Raw genomic sequence first — 22,930 nt, 5'->3', positions numbered from 1 at the left:
TTTTTAAATTTAATTTTAATAACCAATTTTCACATGAGTTTCCCATCCTACATTGATATTAAGAGAAATTCCCTCATTTATCATTTCCCTATACAACTGAAACACACAAGCCTAGCATCTAAGGGTTATTAAATGGTTGATAAATTAATGAATGAATCTCTTGGGCCAATAATTCATGGAAAACTGGATCTAGTAGAGATAGGGATTATAGTAGATATCAACCAAAGAAGGGTTAAGCCATCTGAAAAACTGAAATGAAATGTCTTTCTATGGTTGGTTTATCTGGTAGGGGGAGGTCCTCTTTTAGTGAACAGAATGAGCACACAATAAAATCTCTAGTTCAGCACTTTGAGACAAATGAATTTTCTTAATGTATGACACGGCTCATGCCTGAAGCATGCCTATGTAAAAACCCAATGGAAGAAAATGTCCCCAAAGCATTTCTGTATCGGCAAGATGGTGGGTGGGATGGGGGAGGGTTGGGAGCAGGATTAAGAAAAGAAGTTTTAAAATGGAATGACTACATGTGAAATATATTTTCTTTAAAATGGACACTGGATATTGAGGAGGTTATGGCCTAAGGCATGGGAAGAACTTTGGAACTTTCCCTGAAGGACTGGATTACAAATTGTATACAAATGGGAAAGATCAAGTAAATACACTTCTATTTGATGCCTGTCTCATCTTCAGCTGCAAGAGGAAAAAATTCATAGTTTCCTCCAATAACATTAATTATCCAACCACAGCAGAGATTTTACAAAGGCTTATGATGTGTTTAGAAACCGGGAATGTGGTGAATCACCAGTCCTATCCCCAAGGATTCAGAGACAGCACAAGAGAAATGCCAGAAGAAAATTTTCCTTCCCAAATTCAGTGTAAAGATCCTGCCATGCTCGCCAAAGTCAAAGCCAAACTTGAATACAGGTATTCCAAGCTAGGAACCAGTCTTGGCAGAGTACAACCTAGTTTGGTGAGTGGGATGCTCCTTTAATTGTAAGCATTTACCCACATTCCAGGGAATTTTCTGGAAAAGAATCATTGAAATCTTTTACATAAGAAATACTGAAAGAACAACTTCTGAGCAACCCTAAAGTCAAAGGGGCTGTTTCTACTCTTCAGTAGAGAGTCAGCCTTCTGTCTTTTTCTCCTTTCTCCTTTTCAAAGTGAAATTTAGGGTAGAGGATTGGAGGAATAAGGATTATATATATATATATATTCCTAGTCTATTTAGAAACCTGGTCCCATTACTACTCTCATTCTATTTGACATTTATTATAACTCACCTATTTAAGAGGGGGAAGTAGCATACTCCCTGCTTTTTCTTGTTTTATTGATCAATAGACTTCATTGAATAGGAAGGAGCCAAAAAGGGGCTTTCTTTCTCTTCTCTGTCCACATAACGATGATTCCAATACTAAAGAACTCAAGAATAGCTCATAGGCAAGTCCTCCCCACAGTACTTTCCCAACACTTAAGTAGATTTTCTCTGTGGAAACAAGGAAAATGAAACTTGAAAATTTCTGAGGGAAAGGAAAAATGGGGGTTAGGGGTTGATTTTATTAGTATAGTGAACTCCTTGGATGAGAAAAGTCTCTCTACCAATACAAATTGATACTTTCTCTGCAACTTATACTCATAAAACTCTGAGGGTAAAAGTGGTTTGACATTCTGGGCAAGTCACTTAATTCCATTTGTCTAGCCCTTGTCTTTCTATCCTAGAGTTGTTACAGAAGGTAAAGGGTTTTTTTTTTAAGTGGCTTGTCAGGTATCACATGGCCATTATATGTCAGAGGTTGGACTTGAACTCAAGTCTTCCTAGTTCTGAAGCAGATTTCTGTTCGCTTTATGCTGCCTAGGCATACAAAACACAAAATCCTAAAAGATTTATATTATCAGAGAGGAGGCAAGTTTGGGCAAAGATGAAATTCAAAATCATAATTTTGGTTAGGGATAGAGAGCAAATTCAATTCATTCAAAGATCACTGAATTTTAGAGCTGAAAGCCTCCTTGAAATCATCAAATCCATTTCCATTCATTACATGTTATAGAATAAGGAAATTGGGGGTTTAGTTTGTCTATTCAGATTAGAGCTCAAGTCCTGAGCTTTTTAGTACAATCAATTCTCTCTCGACTAAACAAAACTATATCCAAATAAACAGGGAGTTTTTCTATGTTCCATTTTTATGAAAAGGACTGGCACTTACTAAATAGGTTAATGACAGGTATTTGCATTTTATAAGGCAACTTTCAGAGTAAAATATCAGATCCATGATTTGCAAAATCTCCTGTACTTTCTGTTTACTGTTTTGTATCATAAGAAATTATCATTTTAGGACCCTGAGGCGTCATAACATCTTAAATAAGGTGTCTGCCTAGATATAGTCAAAAAATTTTTATTCAGAATATCTTCAATGTTGAAATCTGATCAAATGAAGCCTCAAAAATGTTCTGATCTATGTATAATTCTGCCTTACATTTATCAACTTTGGCTTTTCATTTTAGAAAATCAGTTTTATATTAATTTTTAGGCACGCATCTCTCCCTCCCACCAAATGAAATATTTGTAAAGCACTTAGCCTAATCCCTCGAAAATAAAAGGCACTTCATATTGAGAAAGCAAGAAAAACCTGATTGAAAACATGTATAGACAAGCAAAACTCTCCTGTACTGTCCATGTCAAAACAAAAAACAAAAAAACTCAGTCTTCCCTCTGAACCCATCACCTCTGTCTAGAGGTGGGTAGTAAATTTCAAAATATGCCCTCTTATTTGCAGTTGGACATTGTCCAACTATGAGTTTTCAAAAGATACACTGTCATCAGTATGAAAACTCTTTTTCCTTTTTCATGCCATCTCATTCTGTTTATTTTCTGTCCATTTCCCTAAATATTCCATAGTCGATATACTCAAAAGATGACAGACTTTCCTCTAGTTCCTTTAATATTTTGTGTTTATAAGCACAGCACTATCCTTCTTATAATGACTGGTTCAATTTCTTTGGTGGTCATATATCTGAATAGCAGATTGTAATTTTCCAACTCCTTTCACCTAGAGTGTCATTCACAATAGCCCTGTGAGGTAGACAGGGCAAGTATTATTATCTCCATTTGAGAAAAAAACAAATAGATACCCAAATCTGAGAGAAATAGATTTGTCCAAGATCACAGGAGGTAGAGAATTGAAATCTTTTAACTTTTCTAGTGCTTTTTCTACTAAATAATACTATAATAACTTAACAAAACTCACTATTTAAACAGGAACTTAGAATATCTGATACATATTTGACTTTGTTCTTCTCAAGGGATAAAAAACACATTTGTTAAAATTTTGGCAATGTCATGTAGGTGAAAAAACATTGGACTAGATGACCTGGGTTCAAGACCAGATTTTGTCATTGCCTACCTGTGTGATTCCTGGAGGAGTTAAATTTTCTAAACTTCAGCTATCAAATGGATATAATAAAATCTTTACCAAATACAATATTTGTGAGATTCAAATATGAAAGTATCTGTAAACATTCCAAAATTCTTTGTAATTTTGCAAATAAAATACTGAGAATCTGTGATTTTTAATAGTTTAGGGAATTTGTGGTATGTGAACTCCCTCCACCAATACAGGCTGTGACCTGTCATATGAATTATTAAATAAGTCTTAGGGAGTTGACTGGGTCACGCAAAGACTGTGATTCCAGAGGCATAGAATCACAAGTTCATAGATTCAGATCCTTAAGAAGCCTTAGGGACCATCATGTCCAACGCCCTCAGAAACCAAGTCAGAAGAGGTCAAGAGTTTGACCCAAGATCACACAGTTAATAAATATTTGAGGTAGGATTGGCACTAAGATCTTCCTTATTCCAAGTCTGGTGCTGTATCCATAACTTTTAAGTCATCACTACTGGACTCCATTGTTCTAGGTCCCCGTCCATTCTACAAATAGAAAGTATTATTCTTATAAGACATGTTTTTTAACCTGTCTTTTTTAAACACTGCAATGCTCCTGGTGATGCCATATGTCTGTGAATCATATAATAACATAATCTCATAAGAATCAAAACTGCAGGTGACTCAAAGGTCAAAGAAATGGCACATGGTGCGTATGAGAAAGGCTGCAGCATATTACCAAAGATGACGTTCATGTGAAAAGTGCCATAAAAGACAGAATCAAGGACAGGAATTACTGGAAAACAAAGTGAGTGAGTCATGAAGCAGGAGTGAAGGAGAACAATTGGACAACCTAACTGATGCATTGGTATTCAAAAAATATTAAATGAACCAAAGGAAAGCTGCTATGGTGTTAGGTAGATCCTTTATGGAGTTTGGTCAGAAAACATGGCCAAAAATAATACTCATTGAGAAAGCATGGTGGAAGTACCCAAAGAGATGAGTTTACCAGTCTACCAAAGGGCTAAAAAATAGAAGGAATATATGTGTCTGAGATTCAGGGCCATGATGCTTTATAATGAAGGGAAGGTTGATTCCAATGAAGGGAAGTATGTGAATTTTCCATGGTTGGAGCCAGACTCTAGTCTCTAGAGAGCATGGAAAACCACAGTTTAATTCAGCATGAGAGCATATGCCAAAATCCAACTCCAGCTGCATACTGCGTGTTAGGAAACCCTACCAAAATCTCCTTCCAGAAAAGCTTGTGGTGGCCATTGTCCCAAATTGTGCTAAGTGTTTATCTGATGTCAAAGTTGAGTGCCAAATCTTTGTCCACCCAGAGTACAATAAGCAATTCCATACTGACAAATGGGATCCTCAGAGTTCTTAATGGCAGTGGGTAGCTTTCTACTCCTCCAGATAATCAGGGAATGAATATTAATATAAGTTGGCTCAAGCTCGAGACTGTCAGTCTTCTCTTCTCTGGAAGTGTCATCTCCATGGGAGATCAAGCCAGGACATTTATGCAGAATAAAATCCTTAGATTTTCAACTTCATCAAACTGAGGGAGTCTATGTCCTATGTCTGGTTGGGGAGGGATAACCTGTCTTCATGCTTAATGAAACTCCCTTCCATTCTTCTTTAGTCACAGCCAATTTCCTGAATCTAGTGATGTATTACTAGATGAGTAAAAATGTAACTCACTCTCCCTAGCTGAAAGATTCAGGTCTTCTATTCATTATATTTCATTGCGTATTATATATTTTCTGTGTTGTTGGTTGAAAGAAGAAGCAGCATTCTCAACTTTGAGCAAGTGAAGGTACCCATAGTAACTATTTTCTTAATGATACAAAGTTCTAAAGACTGTTCCATTAAACTTAAGAGTTGAGGATTGGGAGGGAGAGAAAGATGGCAAGCGAAGAAATGTATTTGCAAAGAAAGGTCAGTATAATAAAGCACCTTATAACAAAACCTCCAACTAAAAAAACACATATGTACAAAGACCTACATAAGCAACTCTATATTCAGAAATTAAAGGAATTAAGAAACAATTGTTTATTATCATAGAGGGTATGCAAAGTAAGATATGGATGGTGAATGAGGAAGAGGGAAAAAGTAGAAAAAATATGTATGTGCAAAGTTTTGACTGGGTAAATTTCTATTGTTGAGAAGTTTACAGTCTAGTAAAGTAGCTGTTTGTTTGTTTGTTTTTAAGGGGACCTGTCATTTAAGAGATGCAAGGAACTTTTAGGGAATTAATGTGGGTTCCTCAAAGGAGGAACAATTACATAAGGGCTATCATTTGTTTGGGAGGTTCTGGATTCAAGAAACATTCCAAATGTCATTTAGCCAGCATGTGCTAGAAGCTGGCCTTGTACCCAGGTGTTCCTGACTCTAAAGCTGACCCTCTCTCTCTCTATGTTACCAAACTGCCTGTCAGTAGGGGGATAAGACACCAAAAAAGAGAGGTATAAATCACAATATTATAGGATAAGTGCATTAGAGTTAGAAAACAAAGTGCTATGTGAGGTTTGAGGGGGAAGGTTGTTACTGATGGGAAGGAGTCAGAAACGACTTTGTGGAGGAGGTGACATATGAATTCACTTTAAAGGATGGATAAGATTAAACACAGGAAGAAGGGGAAAGTGGTCCGCATTGCAGTCTTTAAATTAGAGTAAATTCAAGATGTGTCAAATCGGGGAGAAGAGTTTAATAATCCTCATTTGCAAATACATTCTTCACAATGCCTTGAAAATAATTTCTGCTCCCCACGCCCAACAAAAGTTTCAGGAAATCTTCTTTCATTAATTAAAATATAAAATACAAATAGCAGTAGAGATTTCTTCCTTTCATGGGATCTCCCACATGGTGGTAGATTTTGTATTTATGATTGCATGAATTCTCAATTATTCTCCTCCCTATGTTTGAAAGGAAAGGTCTTTCCTTCCAACAGTTTCTTTCCCTTAATAATGCCTGTCCTTTGTCACTTCTCTGTCTGCCTCTCTGCTCATAATAACGTAATCCCTAGAACATTCATCAGCCACTTAACTTGTGAAAAAAACTCAACCCTGAAAATCTTCTTTATATTTTTTACCAGTTATCATTTAAAACTATCTGTTTTTTTCCCCCATGACAAACCCCTGTCAAAAACTGATCGTTATTGCATGCTAATTTCATCACAAATACCTGATCTGAATCCTAAGTAATTAGCAAATCGGGTAACCTGCGAGATGCTGATCTTTTTTTATATCCATAAAAAAGCTTGTCACGGAAGATATTTTAGTTCAAGAACATTTCCAATCAGGAAACCTAACATCATGTTCAAAAATACCAGACTGTATTGCATTCATACATTCAGAAGAACATACTGACTGGGGAAAATAATGAAACTTTACCATATTTTGAAAATGTAATGGCAGTGAAATGTAAATTATGGCTATATTACCAATTTGGAGAAACGTTCCTAAAAAAAGCAAGACTTATCTGAAAGTTTATTTCTGGGGGCAGGTAGGTGGCTCAGTGGATTGAGAGCCAAGCCAGAAGATGGGAGGTCCTGTGTTCAAACATGACCTCAGATATTTCCTAGCTGTGTGACTCTGGATAAGCCACTTAACCTTCATTGCCTCACCTTTACCACACTCTTCTGCCTTGGAATCAATACTTTTTATTGATTCCAAGACAGAAAGTAAAGATCTAAAAAAAAAAAAAAGTTTATTTCTCATGGTCCTTCTTGTATTCCTATTACTAAGGGCTATCATTTGCTTTCTAAGGCAGGAAGAATCTTGTTTTTCATGGAGAACTTTAATTTTATCCTGGCCTTTATTTGATAAGGCTTAATATTCTCACTAAGAATAATTGAATATATAAAGTTCAGCTCTAGCCATATTTCACTTTACTCTCCATCTATCTTTGCCTGAACTATTTTTCCACTTAGAATAGATACTATATTCCTGATAACTTATTTCTCTCAGCTTTGGAATTCCCACCCAGGATCCTCCTTATCCTGATTGGTAAGTGTCCAGTATCATCTATTACATATTGCATGGCCCCAGTCAAGGACCATTTTATTCTTTAGCCAACTCCAAAACTGCCTTGCCATTCACCACATGTCTAGAACTGGAACAGAAGGGGCTGGGGGTACCCCCCAACCCCTTCTGTTCCAGTTCTAGATACATAATACTGTCATTGCTGCTGCCATTGGAAAATGTGTCATAGACCCTAAGGTTCCAATCACCCTTCCCATAACCTCCTAAAGTCAAAGAATCTTCTCTGGTTACCACTTCCCTCTATGTGTTGTCTTTCTCTATTTTGAGGATTTGTAACCTCAGGTCCATGGATTTGGGATAGATTTCAAGGAATGTGTGAACTTGAATGAAGAAAAAATTGCATCTCTACTTCTGAAATCATTGGTTTTCATTGTTATCCAATGTAAAATAATATAAGATATGCTTTTTTATTCATTCATTCATTCATTTCACAAATCCCAAATTAAAGTATATAACTTCTTATAGGTAAGGGAAAATGATGCCATAAACTAGGGAATTGGATTTAAACAAATAAATGACTACAGTTATTCTGCTCAGATTTTATGAACCAAACATCAAAATTTGACATATTACAATTTGATAATAAATATAAGTTGAATTACTGATTGACAAATGATATTGCTTTTGAATAATCTAGCTAAATGTATGACCCCTGAAACAGGAACAGAATCAAGTAAGTTAGGAGATATGGGAGCAACAATTATAGTGGACAGAAGTGGAAATCTGACCTCAATTAATCATGCTGCTAAAAGGTGTTCTTTAATTACAGATTTCAATCCACGTTTAGCCTTTTAGGTTAAAAATGAGAGATAGTAGACATGATATGGAAAATATGTTTATTATAATTCTGAAATATACATTAAATACATATTTTTAAGCAAATTAAAGTTTAAGTTACTTTTTACATCGGGAATCCTCTCTCTCTAGCTGCTATTACAAAGGGATATGACAAAATCTTAGACTTCAAAAAGGATTTCTAGGACTAAATTCCTAAAAAACTTATATTTACTTCCCAAGATGGCAAAGATATATAGTAAGAGCTGAATACATAAGAAAATTACATATTGGAGAATTTCAGAATTCTGGAATTTTATAGCACTGGCATGCCATTTCTGAGTTTCCAAAAATGCAGAACATCACATGCATAAAAAGGGAATTCCTTGTATATTAAATTCTAGATGGTTGCAAAGACAAATGTCTTGACCATTAGAGGAATTAAAGAATAAAAGGCACTAAGAGAAAGAAGCATCTTTCATAATTTAAGTCTTCACGTACATGCATTTACTAGTGCATACACTAGAGAATTCATTACAAAGCTGTCCTTGAAAAGAGTCACACTCTAACACTGTTTCCTTTAGAAGGATGTGAGTCAGGGCTATCTTTTAAAGGAAATAATATAATTGGGATCCTTAAAGAAAGCCACAGGGCGAAAGGATCTGTGACATTTTCTTTCTCTGGTGAGGCAAAGTAAATCACTAGATTTGAAGGCAGAAGACTTAAGATAAACTCAGGCTCTGAACTTGAGAGATCATAACATATCTTTAAGAGATACACTAGCCTGGTATCAGAGTTATTGTAACAGCTCTTCGGGTTGATAGTCCTCCATTGGCTATTGAATCAGGATAAGAAAAAAAGGTAAGGAAACCAGAAAGTCAAAAGTAGGACAAGGTGGTCTGTGGCTAGAGGCAAAGCAAAAGACCTGGAAGTCCAGAAGAGAAGGCAAAGGTCAAGAGTCAAAGGAACCTGTTGTCCAACAGGATGAGGAGAAGGGAGAAAAAATGACTTGGATGGTCAAGACAACTAGGAGTACAGAATCTAGAAATTTGGGCAGGACAGGATAAAGGAATGGAGGAAAGAATGAGTCTAATCCTTTGTCCTCATAGAGTACAGAATCTGGAGATTAAGAATAAGCAGTAGGAGGCCCATAGATAAGATTGGGAAATAAAAGACCTGATCTAATTGCAAAATAAAAGGATTGTGGCTACCTATATACTCTTGTTTTGGTGGAGTCACAGATTAGAGAGCTGATTTTACATAGAGCTTAGAGGGATACTGGTGACATCTTTCCTCATCTCCTGACCAGACAGTCATGAAACAGAGTGGTAAGAAAAATAGTTTAAAGTACAGTCAAGGAAAAAGAAAAATATTTTATCCAATGAGAGTTTTGTAGGTGTTTTGAAGCCAAATGTTGAGATTATGTCCCAGTCTTACAACCAAGCAATAACATGTTGCTCAATGACCTTTTTGTGTCAAATAAAACAATTTTGGAGAAATTTTCTTAGTAATTATGTATCAGTGTGAGATTTTCCAGAATTAGGTTATATGGTTCTTCTAGTTTAACACAATTCAATTCTTCTTAAACTCTCAAAAATATTACTAGAAAGTCTTTTTTATGTACTGAAAACTGACCCACTTCTGACTGAGAGATAGTTTAGGGGTGACTTGTGAAAAGTATGGGTTGTATTTTTAATAAAATGAGTTTTCTTATTTTCAATTAGGTATAGTTCCTTAGATAAATTTAATGAATGGGTTTGCAATTAGGATATCTATTTTAAGCATGTAAATAGGTGCTTTTCAAGCACTTGAAAACAACTTAGGCTCTTAAGTACACAAGCATTCCCTTTACATTTCTGTGTACCCTATTTAGTAGTCCTTTTTTGATGAAGAATATGACATAAGTACAGAAATCTGAACTGTTGTGGTCTAAATTAATGAAATCTTCCATACTCTATGCACATACTATAGATAATTTATACTTCAGAATAAAATTTAAAAATTTTAAATAGTTTAAGAAGAAATAATTTCTAATAATTGTATAAAGCTTCCATAGACATTAGAGGAATACAACCCTCTGAGACAGGTAGAACAGACAATATTTTCCTCATTTTACAAAGGGACAGCTGAGGGTCACGGAGATTAAGGTTGCCATGACTCACATGGTTAGTAAATGATGGAATTAGGAACTAGACTGCAGATCTTCTGAATCTTAATTTCATTTGTTTCCTTGTTTCCTTGTTTCTTTCCTTCCTTCCTTCCTTCCTTCTTTCCTTCCTTCCTTCCTTCCCCTCTCTCTCCTTTTTCCTTCCTTCCTTCCTTTCTTTGGTCAAGTCACTTCAATCCCCTGTGCCTAAATTTCCTCATCTTGAAAATTAAGTTGTATTAGATGACCTCCAAAGTCCCTTCTAGCTTTGAAGTCTATGATCCTCTGCTATGTTCAAGGTCATGCAAAACCAGACCTAAAACTCAGGTTTCCCATCTTCTGCAACACTGATAACTCTACAATAGCCAATAGTGAGTAGACAATTTGTTTCTATCCCCAAATCTCCCCCCACAAACCCCAAAGAATAAATTACAGTAATTGTGAAACACAGCATTTGTAACCCAATATGTCGCAGAAAGAAAATAGTTTCATTCTTTGTACCTCCCTGCTGTTTCAACCTAGGGGAATATCTTCTACATGTCAGCACCACAACAGGAGACTAGAGACAGAAGTCTGTTTTTCCCCAGCTTTTGGCTACAAATACCGCACTGTCAATTTCAAAATTGCTGCAGTTGTATCTCCAATAGCCAGCCTTCAAGTTATTTCTTGAGTTTTGCTTGAATTTCAGAACTAATTTTTCAAACAGCTCTGTAAGGCTACAATATGAACCCCAAATCCACTGTTCCCCCCCCCCATATCATTTCCATTTCCTCTCAAATGTCCATTCTTCCCTAGATCTCACCCAAGTGTCCATTTTTATTTAATTTCACCTTCTTACCTGCTATTTGTGGATTTATGTGACATCACATCCTCACTGTCAGAGAGATTAAACATATGTGGGCTATGAATATAGGACACAATTGCAAGTGAAAAGAAAAAATTCTGACTCCTATCTTTAATTTGTGATGAAATAACCCCTGACCTACTCTTATTTCCACACAGATGATGAGTCTTTCAAAGAAATAGTAACTATAAATTGCCTGATCCAGATAGGCCTTCTAACTCCGTTCTACCCTAGAATCACACAAAGGGTGGCCAAATTGGTAACAGAAAGGATTCTCGGAAAAGAAATAGAGATGGGTACTGGTGCTATGGATATAGATACTTAAGGATACTGATTAAATTCTTAATATATCATGACCAAACTCTACCATAATGTTACAAAACTTGCCATGGTGCTATTATATTTATTATTTTGTTTCTATGAATCTAATCACCTCTATGCTGTCGTTTCACCTAATGCTGTGTTTTGGTAAAAACCAATTAAAATTATTAGTCAGCATATGACATTCATTCTTGTGTCTACCTAACAATAAAAAGACATACTTATTTTTTTTTAAGTGAGCCTGTGACTTTATTGTTGCAGGTGACTCTGGGCAAAGAAATTCTCTCTACTTACACAGGTTGCCTCAGTTTCTATTATATCTAGGTCTAGACTCTCACCATACTTCATTTCACTTCCTCACCAGACTCCATCCTGACTGGATCAGAAAAGAAATAGTTGAGACTAAATCTTTCATACCTTGAGCTCCCATTATGGTAACTACTGTCTTAACTCATGGTTACTTCAGTCAACTACTCACACTAGGCTAGATCTCAACCATACTTAAGTCCCAAGTCATCTCCTTACTAGCTCAGCTCTCTCCACCCTTTTCCAGTCCTGTAATCAAATCATCTGTCATTTCTCCAAAAAAGGTTATATCAAGCCATTCTCCAAAGACTCCAATCACCACCCTTATAACTTTGCAGAACAACACATCCCTCTCTGTGCCAACACTCCTTTTTATATACTATCTCCCCTGTCAAAAAGTAAGCACTTTTAGGGAAGGATTTTTTTTTTTTTGCATTTATATCCCTAGGCACTGTGTGTGGCACAGAGTAAGCTTAATAAATGCTTTTCATTAATTAATTAATATATGCATCCATTCCTTCATACATGCATGCATGCACCCATTCATTCTAGTCTTAGAAAATTGCCTAAGGAACTGAGAATTTAAATGATTTGCTAATGGTCATACAGCTGGAAGTCTTGGAAACTCAGTCAGCTCTCAATCCTCAGACTTACTATCTTGTCATTCCATTTCCTTCAGGATCCCATGATCTTTGGAGTTTACAAACCTCACAATCTTAAGAGATAGATTGTGTGAATAGATAGTGCAATGACTATTATCTTGGCCATTTCAGAGTGATGGCAAGTGATACTTGAAACAACAAGAATTTCACACAGAAAGGAGCATCTAAACAAGTAAGCCAATCCCAATCTCCTGCCTTCTAGCCTAGGGCCTTATCCATCACATTGTGATGATCAAATATATCTTTATATTGGCAACAGAGGATTGTCAATTGGATTGAGAATCCATAATCATCAGTATGCCTGAGCAACACCCCCATGCCTTCATTCTTCTGGATTGAAGAGAGGAAAAGAGAACAGAGGAATCATTCTTACACATAACAAAAATACTTTACATTTGTACAGGGTTTTAGATTTCAAAATGTCATTTACTTATATTGTAATTCATGACAACCTGTGAAATACATTGAAGCAGGTATTGTCATCCCCATTGTACAAATCAGAAACATAAAGCTGAGAAGTTAAACAGGGTATTTATAGTTACTTTACTTTACCAAATTTACTAAGGCAGAGCTTAGTAAATGGACCCACAGGGCTCCTGACTCTCAGACCAGAACCAGTTTTATCCAAGATCACACAAATTAGAATTAGAATTAGAACAAAAGCCCTAACTCTTACTCTGTTTTACTTGCCTAACAACTAAACTGGCACAGGTGACTCTTTCCCCACTTAGACATTCCAAAGGAATGGAAGGTCAATATCTCCAAAGTCAATATCCTGAGCAGCTGTCCCTCTTTTATACTTTCTTCCCTTTGTTTGTTTTGTTTTCTAAACCCTTATCTTCTGCCTTAGAATCAATTATAAGTATTGGTTCCAAGGCAGAAGAGTGGTAAAAGCTAGGCAATTGGGGCTACCTAACATGCCCAGGGTCACACAGCTATGAAGTATCTAAGACCATGTTTGAACCCAAGACCTTCCATCTCCAGGACTGGATCTCTTAAGCTGATAAAGATCAATACAAAGCATTTCTTTATAAAGGCTCTAAACTATTGATTCCTTCATTTTTCAAAAATCAAGCTGAGTCCATTTAGAGATTTAGATATGTAGTGGATAGAAAAGTCCTAGATTTTTCTGTTGTTTCTATAAAGCATTGAATAGTAGTACACAATTCTCTCTTTTAGTCTCTTTGTCTCTGTCTCTGTCTCCAGCCCCACTGCCCCGTCCCCCTCCCCCCCCCCGCCCCCAACACACACATACACCCTTCCCTGCAATTTAGCTATACTGTCACTAGGTGGTAGTAGTGTGTCATTATGTCATCCACACAAATAATTGGTTATGCTGGTATATTTCAAACAAAAACAAAAACCCCAAACTTCAATTTGGCCTATGTTTAAAAAATATACCATATTCTAAATGAAAATTTTGAGTAAGATTAAAACATAGATGCAATTAGTATTCATTCCCCCCATATCATTTAACTACTACCCTTGAATTCAAATGAATATTTACCAAATGCCTGCCATTTACAAGGCACTAGACTAGGCACTGGAAACATCATAGTTTTCTTTTTTGTTTTATATGGAGCTTCAAAGAAAGAACCTTGGCTTTTTCTCTCACCTACTTGATTTTGATGTTGAAACTCCTGGGCAGGTACTGGTACTCAAGAGCTTTACACTTGACCTAGCATCAAAATCTCAGTACCTTCTCTCTACAGAGCCAGCTCTGACTTTTATCTCTCCTAGTCTATCCTTTTGGGGACATTATGGTATAAGGAGTGGAAGGGGTGCCAAGGAAGAACAGATCACCTTCCCTATAAATTTCTATGTCAAAAATCTTCTTTAGAAGGAAAGTTAGACTAATTACTTTTATTTGGGAACTGTAAATTTTAAGACAAGGCGCCCCTTATATTTTGGGGGGGGTTGTTTTATAAGATTATTTACTTACAAAAATGAATACTATGGAAATATGTTTTGCATGATAATGCATGTATAACCCATATTGAATTGCTTTTACAAGAGAGTGGAGAGGGGGAGGGAGGGAGACAATATGGATCATATAACTTCAGAAAACTTATGTGGAAATGTTAGTTAAAAAAAGAAGTACCCTTTAGTTATATGCTTTCTCACCAGTTTTACCTTTTTCTTTCTAAGAAATTCCCTTCATCTCTCCTATATATTTCTAAGGCCAGGATCTTTTGCTTTATTTACTTATAGAGCTAAGGTTATTTATCAACTTCTTAGCTAGTTTCCCTCTGAAACCCACCTAACAAATTTGTTTTTTTTACAAACTTGCTTAGAAGGTTTTTTTTTCCTTTTTAGTCAAATAGAATATTCTGAAAGAATAGGAACAGAAAATTGAACTGTTCCCCATGCAAAGCCCATCATTGTTATATGAATATGATAGGAGCCTATTATTCATATATATCAAAACACTTCCTACTATAAAACATGCAATTGTCAGAGCTCCTAGGTAATATAGGAAGAAGCATTCTAAAATATGTAAGCAAAGAGAAGCAGAATAAATCTGTTAATAATGTGTCAACATCAACAACAGAAATCTATGGACCACCCACTGTAAGTCTGATATGGCCCTAAAGTTAATACCTAAATGTTAGATAAATGCTTCTGAAAGCATTACAGCAGGCATACAGTAGGCACTTAATATTAATGTTTGCTCAGTCAAAATGCCAATATCAGTTAAGCAGTGTATTATTTCCTTTCTCCTCTTGTATGAATATGAGTAAAATAAGTTCATGGAAGCCAGAAAACTCACAAAATGCATGTCACAAGCAGGAGTTAGCCAGTTTGGGTTGGCCATTTGATCCAAATTGATCTGCAATGATTTCTCCTTTCTGGTATCTCCTATTTCATGGATAGACTGCAAACCACTACTTTTTCCCCTCAGTGGACATAATTTTATTAGATAGGACCCATGAAATCAGTCTTTTATTGGTCTCTGATTGTTCCGTGTGCCTATTTATTCTGGATATAGCTTGTATGTACATACTTGTTTGCTTGTTGATCCTCTTTGGAGGGATCCTCTTCTGCCTCTTTTTTACATCCCCTATGCTCACCCTGGTGATTGACATAGAGTGGGAGCTTAAGAAATGTTACTTGACTGATCGATATATATTAATCTCATCTCCATTGAAATCTTTGTTTGTGGAGACAATATTATACTTCTCTAACATACACACTCACACAATGATTGACGGACTAACTTTTAGCTACTTTTCCTGCGGTCAAATAAAGTGATGCTGGCTGTAGGATTTAGGGTTAGAAAGGAACTTAGAGATCACCCAATTTAAAAATCCAGTTTTACAGATCAAGGAACTGGGATCCAGGAAGAAGCAAAGCAACTTGCCCAAATTCACACAGGCAATTATAGAGCAGAGACAAGATTCAAACCCAGAACCTCTGACTTGGAATCTAGCCCTCATCCTCTTAGACTTCTGAATCAATGGCGGGGTCCTTTGGCAGCACTATTAACCATAGCATTTCCTTTATCCTTCAGGAGCAACTACAGGATTCTCCTTCCCCCTCCTCCGCTTTCCTAAGGTTTCCTCTGCCTCTCAACCTTCTGCTTTGTAGGGGGAATGAATTTCGGCATAGGATAGCTGGTTTATTGCCTAATCTCCTTCACTGATCCTTGAGGTAAGCCCCAGATGGCAGCCTCAGCTTGACAGATTACATTCTCAAAAGGGAGGGCTGGGCAATTGTGTTCATCTAGTTTCGACAGCACAGCAAAAGAAAAAAGAAAGGAAAAAAATAAAGCGTTGCCTTTGAAAGTGAGGCATCCGGAAAGTCTAAAAACACATTAAAGGGCAAAGGAGCCTTAAGACACAAGCGCACAACACGTCACCCACGACCGGAGCCCGGGAATCCGCCTGAGTAAGGAATTCTGAGGTGGCTCCTAGACACCATCCCCACGGAATGTTCTAAGGTGGAACCCCTTCCCCGGAAAGACAGGCACATTTGCATATCTCTGTACAGCTGTTGGTGAGGATTTTAAGCTTTACACAGGGGACCGGTTGCAAGGAGGAGCATTTTATGAGAACAATACATATTGTAGACATCTGAATACATTTTCAAGAGAGAGAGCAAAGGCAGAAACAAAGATGGTGTGACTAGCCTAGGCTTCTGATGAGGCAGATGAATATTTAATATGCCAACACTTATCTTTAAGAAAATACCAGGGAACGGTCCCACTATGGAGATTTGACATGCTTTCCTTACAAGGGTGATCCACACACAAAATAACAAAAACTATAACAACCAATATGAAAATGAGGTATTTCATTACTCCCTTATTACAGTGGCATGAGGACCAGCTGCTACATGCAGTATCATGAAAACATAAATTACCGGTTATAAATAGCACTTTTAAAGCAGGAGGACATGTAAAACCAAGTCCATTTCGAGCAGCGAGCCCAGGAAAAGTTTGTAGGCTCTGAGTATGCTGGGAGTGTCAGTCAGGTGGAAGGCAGGTCCCCGGGGAACAGCCGGGACAAACCTGTGGGTACCCAGCGGGGCTCTGAGAGGGACCCATAAAAGAGAATGAAACGGGGAGGGCTCGTCCCAGGCTACCTGGAACAACTCGACTCAGAAATGATCGTCACCATTCATTCCAATAGGAACCCATTCGCAGTGTGCTTATCTGCTTTATTTTTAACTTCTTGGCAGTTAAGCCTAGTACAGAGGGGGGAAAACCCAGTGTAAACACATATGCTTGTTTGAGTCTTTTACTGACAAGCTATCTTTTATCATTTTTTATTTAGTTAACTGAAGATGACTCAGGCACAATAATGCATTTAAAGTACTTTGAAGAGTTTAAAAGCACCATATAAATGTACACACAAATTATTATTATTATTAATATTATTAATATTATTAGTAGAATAAAGAGCTGTTCTTAAAAGCATGGAGACACATATTGGCTGCGTATCATTTTATCTCTTTGTGTGCTAGGAAACTCTTTAGGACTGTAAATTATAGAGAAAGGACCAACCTGGAGTTAGAGAGGGAGTTTCTTCTCCTGGAAGTGCCCAATACCAACAAATTACTGGTTTGGTCTTCACCCCATTAAGATTATTCATTACACATTCATATTACAGTGCTACCAATGGCTATAGGCAGCTGGGTGATGGACCAGAAAGAACGCTTGGAGTCCGGAAGACCCAAGTTCAAATATAGCCTTGAACACTTATTAGCTGAGTGCCCTGGGCAAGTCAATTAACTTCTACCTGTCTCAATTTCTTCACATGAATAATGGAAATAATAATAGCACCTACCTCCCAGAATTATTATGAGGACCAAATGAGATAATAATTGCTAAATGTTTAGCACAGTGCCTGGTACATAGCAAGAATGATATCAAGGTTATTATTTTTATTATCATTATTATTATTATTATTATTATTCCTCAGAACTCTTGACAGGTGGTTAAGCCAAAACCTCCAAATCAGCTGAAGTTTTAGTTGAACCTCCATTCATTTGAAAGGCATCTATTCCTTGAACCAGGTCACTGTGAACATATATGTCTTAATTCACTTTCCAAGTAGAATGGCTAGAGAATCTTTTAGAGAGAGCATATATGTTTGACTTAGAGACAGCTGGAAATAAGTTTAAGTAGTGAGTTCTCAGTAATCTATTTTACTTGGTGCCAAAAGATAGAATTTGGACTCATGGGAGGAAGTCACAAGGAAGTCTATTTTGGCTCATTCTAAGGAAGAACTTCCTAAAAATTAGTTGTCTGGAAATATTTTGTAGCCTTGGTAGACAGTGAGCCTCTGGTGTTGGTTCTGATGTTGGTCTGGGAGGCATTAAAGTGGAAGCTGAATAACCACTGGTCAGAGAAGTTTCAGAAGAGATTCTGGCTTCCCTTAGGAAAATGAAATAGATGCACTCAAAAATCCTTTCCAATTTTATGAGTTCATGATTCTGATTATTATGATAGTGATTTGTAATAATCTTGTACTAAATCCTACTTTTGCTTTTTTGGACCTCGGTTATCTTGAGTTTCCAGGGGCTATGATGGTGGAATACAAACACTAAAAGGCCTTTCCCTATGAGCTTAGTGATGGATTGATGATCTGCCCTCCAGGTTCCAGATTAACTAAGGTCAAAGATCTTTAGCACCATGCTGGCAGCAAGTAATTAATTTTTTAGCCACAATAACTCTCAAATGCTATCTAAGTCATAGAGATGTTCTAATCTGTGTGATGGAGTATCTTACTCCAGTGAAATCAAAGATCACTGATGCATAGAAATAATTATTATATAGCTCGAAGGCATAACAATAGCTCATAGGCACATTAAGCTTAAAGGTTTTAGCTTATCTTATTTGAGTCCATAATCTTGTAAGGCAGTTAATCCAAGTGTTAATTTCTCTCATTTACAGCTGAAGAAACTGAGGCTGAGGGAGGTGGTGATTTACTTGTTAAAGGTCATCCAGCTAGTAAGTGACACCAAGTCTAAGGGTCTGTCCACTACAGTCCCACTGCCTATTGAGTGGATAACAAATGGTTGATAATGAAGATGGAGAATTATAGTCTGAGGCCAAGGAACCATGAAGATATCTTCTTTCTCCCAAGAGATTACTGCAATGAAGATAAACTTCTTTAGAGGAAACCCCTCCTTTCCATTGTCCCACCCCTCATGCCCCCATTCAAAGGGAAAAAAAAGGCCAAGCTGAACAGAGAAAAAACAAATGATGTTTCTTTTTTTTTACCCCTTGTAAAGTAAGACAGAATTTATTGCCACTGAAATGGTTCCCAAGAACTAGTATATCACTATGATCTAGACTTCTTATAATAAACTCTGACATAATGTTTTAATATTTGCATTTGTCATCATTATCATGAACCATTTTCAAATCCAAGGCAGAACAAATGGCTCTTAGGCTTCACTCCACCTTTTCTAATTTTCAATAAACCTCATCCATTCAACCCTGCATTACAGGTGGGCAAAGATATTCTTGGGAATGTCATTTTACTGAATGGGCAACTGATCTATTTTAATAGAAAAAATATTGAATTTTTACAGATCATTCCCAAGAACATTTTCGCACACAATAAAAACTAAGGGACCTGATCCTATGCTCAGGATAGGGGAGAAAATATTAATTGGGAGCATATATTTTTCGCTCTTTGGGCACAAACCCCTTTGATCATTATTTGTCAACAAAATTAATGTCAGCCTGCAGGAAAGTTTTACTGGTCTGAATGTTTTTGGTAACAAATAATCTCACTCCTTTGTAACCTATAAACATGAGAAAATAATTCCTCATTCTCCAATTCTTCCCAGCTAAGTGCCCTTCATTTCCCGGGTTCTTATTCCCAGTACCCTGAATTGCTAGAGCCAACAACAATATAAGAATTGGGGAGAGTGGATAAATGAAAGAATGCATGAAAAATCAGTCATTATGGCTTACTATGTGAGTTATTATTATCTGTAGCTAATAATCTCTTTTAAAAAATTTAAAACTGTTACCTTCTTATCTGCAGCCACATTATCTGTAGCTAAAGATCTTTAAAAACATTTTTTTAAACTGTTACATCCTGGCAGTATCAATTCTAAGACAGAAGAGCAGCAAGGACAAGAAATTGGGGGTTAAGTGATTTGCCATGGGTCACACTATTAGCTAGTCCATCGTACTCACTAGCTGCCTAGAAACTAATGGTCTTGAGGAATTGCCCATATACTAAGAAATTAAGTGACTTACCAAAGATCATGTAGCCTGTGTGTGGCAGATTTGGGACTTGGACCCACGTCTGGCTCTGTGACTAGCTCTCTATCCACTATGAAGATCACTAAGTCCACTGTTTCCAGGTTTTCACTTTCATTTGGTCTGAGGAACCCTGAGTTAGACCATGGTGCAAATGAAGCCAAGCTGGGAGTTTGACACTCACAAACTCTAATTAGCAAAGCAAGCACAGGGCAGTGCCAAGGACACTGACTTAGAATCAGAAAGACTTGGTTGAAATACTGTTTCTTTCACTCATCACATGTGACGGTGGGCAAATTGCTTAACCTATAAGAGCCTCAGCTCTCTTATCTATAAAATGGGAGTAATATTGTCTATCTCTTGGAGAAGCAAAGGTACCATATAAATGTGCCAAGTTAATAGAACGTACAACTAATCCTGGGCAAATAGGTAGCACAGTCGATAGAGATCAGAGCCTGGAGTCAGGTAGGCTCATCCTTTTGAGTTCAAATCTGGCCTCAGACACTTACTAGCTGTGTGACCCTGGGCAAGTCACTTTATCCTGTTTGTCTCTGTTTCCTTATTTGTCAAGTGAGCTTGAGAAGGAAACAGCAAACCACTCTAGTATCTTTTGTCAAGAAAATCCCAAATGGGATCATGCAGAGTCATACACAAATGACTGAATGACAGCTCCTAACCCCAGCTGGTCATCCCCAAATGGGAGCTTGTTGAGGGTCTAGGACAATGTGTTTTCTTTTCTTTGCCTCTCCAGAACTGGCACAGTGCCTAGTACATAAAAAGCATTTAAAACATGCTTGCTGTCTGGCTAGTTACTAAGGGATCAGCCCAAAAAACTATGATTGAAATTTTGATAATTCATCATCATTAACTGAAAAATGACTGTGTGTATATGCTAGGCGGAAATAATTTCATATTTCAAGGACAATACATTATTTCACAAAATTTAAAATAAGGAGGAATCATAGGAATGATCTACTCCAGAGATATCAAACCTCTATAAGGATGCTTGAAGTCTCCAGTGATGTCTTGCCATTCTTTGTCCTCTTCTGGAGATGAAAATTTAATCAGATTAATATGATTTAGATTGTAGTAGATAAGTGAAAGAAAAACAAATATTCAACTTGAATTTGAGACCATTGATCTTCCCACATGTCTCCTTATAATGGCCCTACTCTCTTCAATATCCACCCAATAGAAAACTTGGAATACCCCTGCTATATTCTCCTACCCTGAGAAATGGGCTTTTGCTTAATCTTGCTGAAGCCTAAGCCTCCATATCATTTCCCAGCAGACTCTTTACCATGCCCCTACCTGGGTAGCATCCTCTCCTTTTAAGGCTTCTCTCCAACCCCTGTTTTCTAAATTCCTTTAGATATTGTTTGCCACCATTGGAATGAAAGTTCTTGAAACCCAGGAATGTCTTATTTGTTTTTATTTGTACCTCATAAGCTTTGCCCAGTAACTGGCAAACAGTAGATGCTTAACAAATGTTTTATCAATCTTGTTCAACTCCATTTTATAGATTAAAAAGATGAGGTACAGAGAATTGAAATGATTTACTGAAAGTCACTCAGATAGTGTCAGAGCCAGTGATTTCCCACTTTGCCACACTTCCTTTAATTTTCGTCATTAACATATGTGACATCAGGTAGCATTTAGTAAATTTTCCTTTTCAGTGATTAAAATGATTCCCTAGTATCCTAGTAGCACATTGCCTAGTAGACAGAATATTGGATGTGCAGTTACCAAGACTTTGGCTTAGCTCTAAGACCCCTGGGCAAGTTATCCAACCTTTCTCTGCCTCAAGTTATTCATCTATAAAATAGAGATAACAAGAGCACCCACCACCCAGGGATACTGGAAGGATCAAATGAGATGCTTTAAAAAGGCTTAAAAACTATATAATTGTCATTATTATTATTATTGAAAGGAGCTTAGAATTCATTTTGGAATTTAGATTTAGGATTCATTTAGAATTCAATTTAGAATTCATCTAGTTCAAACCTCTCAATTAGAATGTATGGAAAGGAGCTCAGAAACATTAAGCCTGAGGTCATAAAGGCAGTATGCAGCAGAGCTGAGATTAGAATCTAGACCTTCCAACATCAGTCTAAATACTCTTTCCCCTCAGCCACATCACCCTCCCTTTCTTTTTAAATGCTTTATCTTCAGTCTTAGTATCAATTCTAAGATCTAAGAGAGGCAAGGGCTAGGCATTTGGAGTTAAGTGACTTGCCCAAGGTCACACAGCTAGGATGTGTCTGAGTTACATTGCCTTTTAATTGATTTCCTTGTAAGTGTGAGTGGTTTCTTTTCAGAGAGTATTTTTAGCCATAGATACCACAGGGTCCCCTGTATGAGTATGTGAAAATGAAACTTTAAAATCTGATGATCTCTAAGGTCGCTAACATATTCATGGCAGAATGTGTGCAGTAGTAGAAAAATGATAAAAGATTTTACAAGGGTTTTTTTTTTACGGCTCCTTTATTATTAATATCAAGAGTAGCATGAAATAGGCTTGTCAGAGATGTTTGCCACATTAAAGAAGATGCCAAGTAGAGTCCAAATGAGAGATTCTAGAGAGAGGCCCTCCAGATGCCCCTATTTATTCTTGAATATCATGTTGACTTCAACAAGCTTTACAAGAGTACAAGAGTTTCCCACATGAAATTAATAATCATCTATTGTAATGATTTACTTATGGAAGGACCATAAACCATGGAGGAAG

At 36.9% G+C, this 22,930-nt stretch overlaps 1 protein-coding gene across 1 annotated transcript in view; it reads right to left on the bottom strand.

Annotated features, from left to right (window-relative positions):
• Positions 1–22,930, bottom strand: part of RORA (RAR related orphan receptor A) — an 897,474-nt gene that overhangs the window by 791,385 nt on the left and 83,159 nt on the right. The gene's annotated exons all lie outside the window — the stretch shown is intronic.

This window comes from Gracilinanus agilis, chromosome 2 (assembly GCF_016433145.1).
Source record: "Gracilinanus agilis isolate LMUSP501 chromosome 2, AgileGrace, whole genome shotgun sequence".
In the NCBI taxonomy this organism is placed as follows: domain Eukaryota; kingdom Metazoa; phylum Chordata; class Mammalia; order Didelphimorphia; family Didelphidae; genus Gracilinanus; species Gracilinanus agilis.
This window is presented reverse-complemented; position numbering and strand designations above follow the sequence as displayed.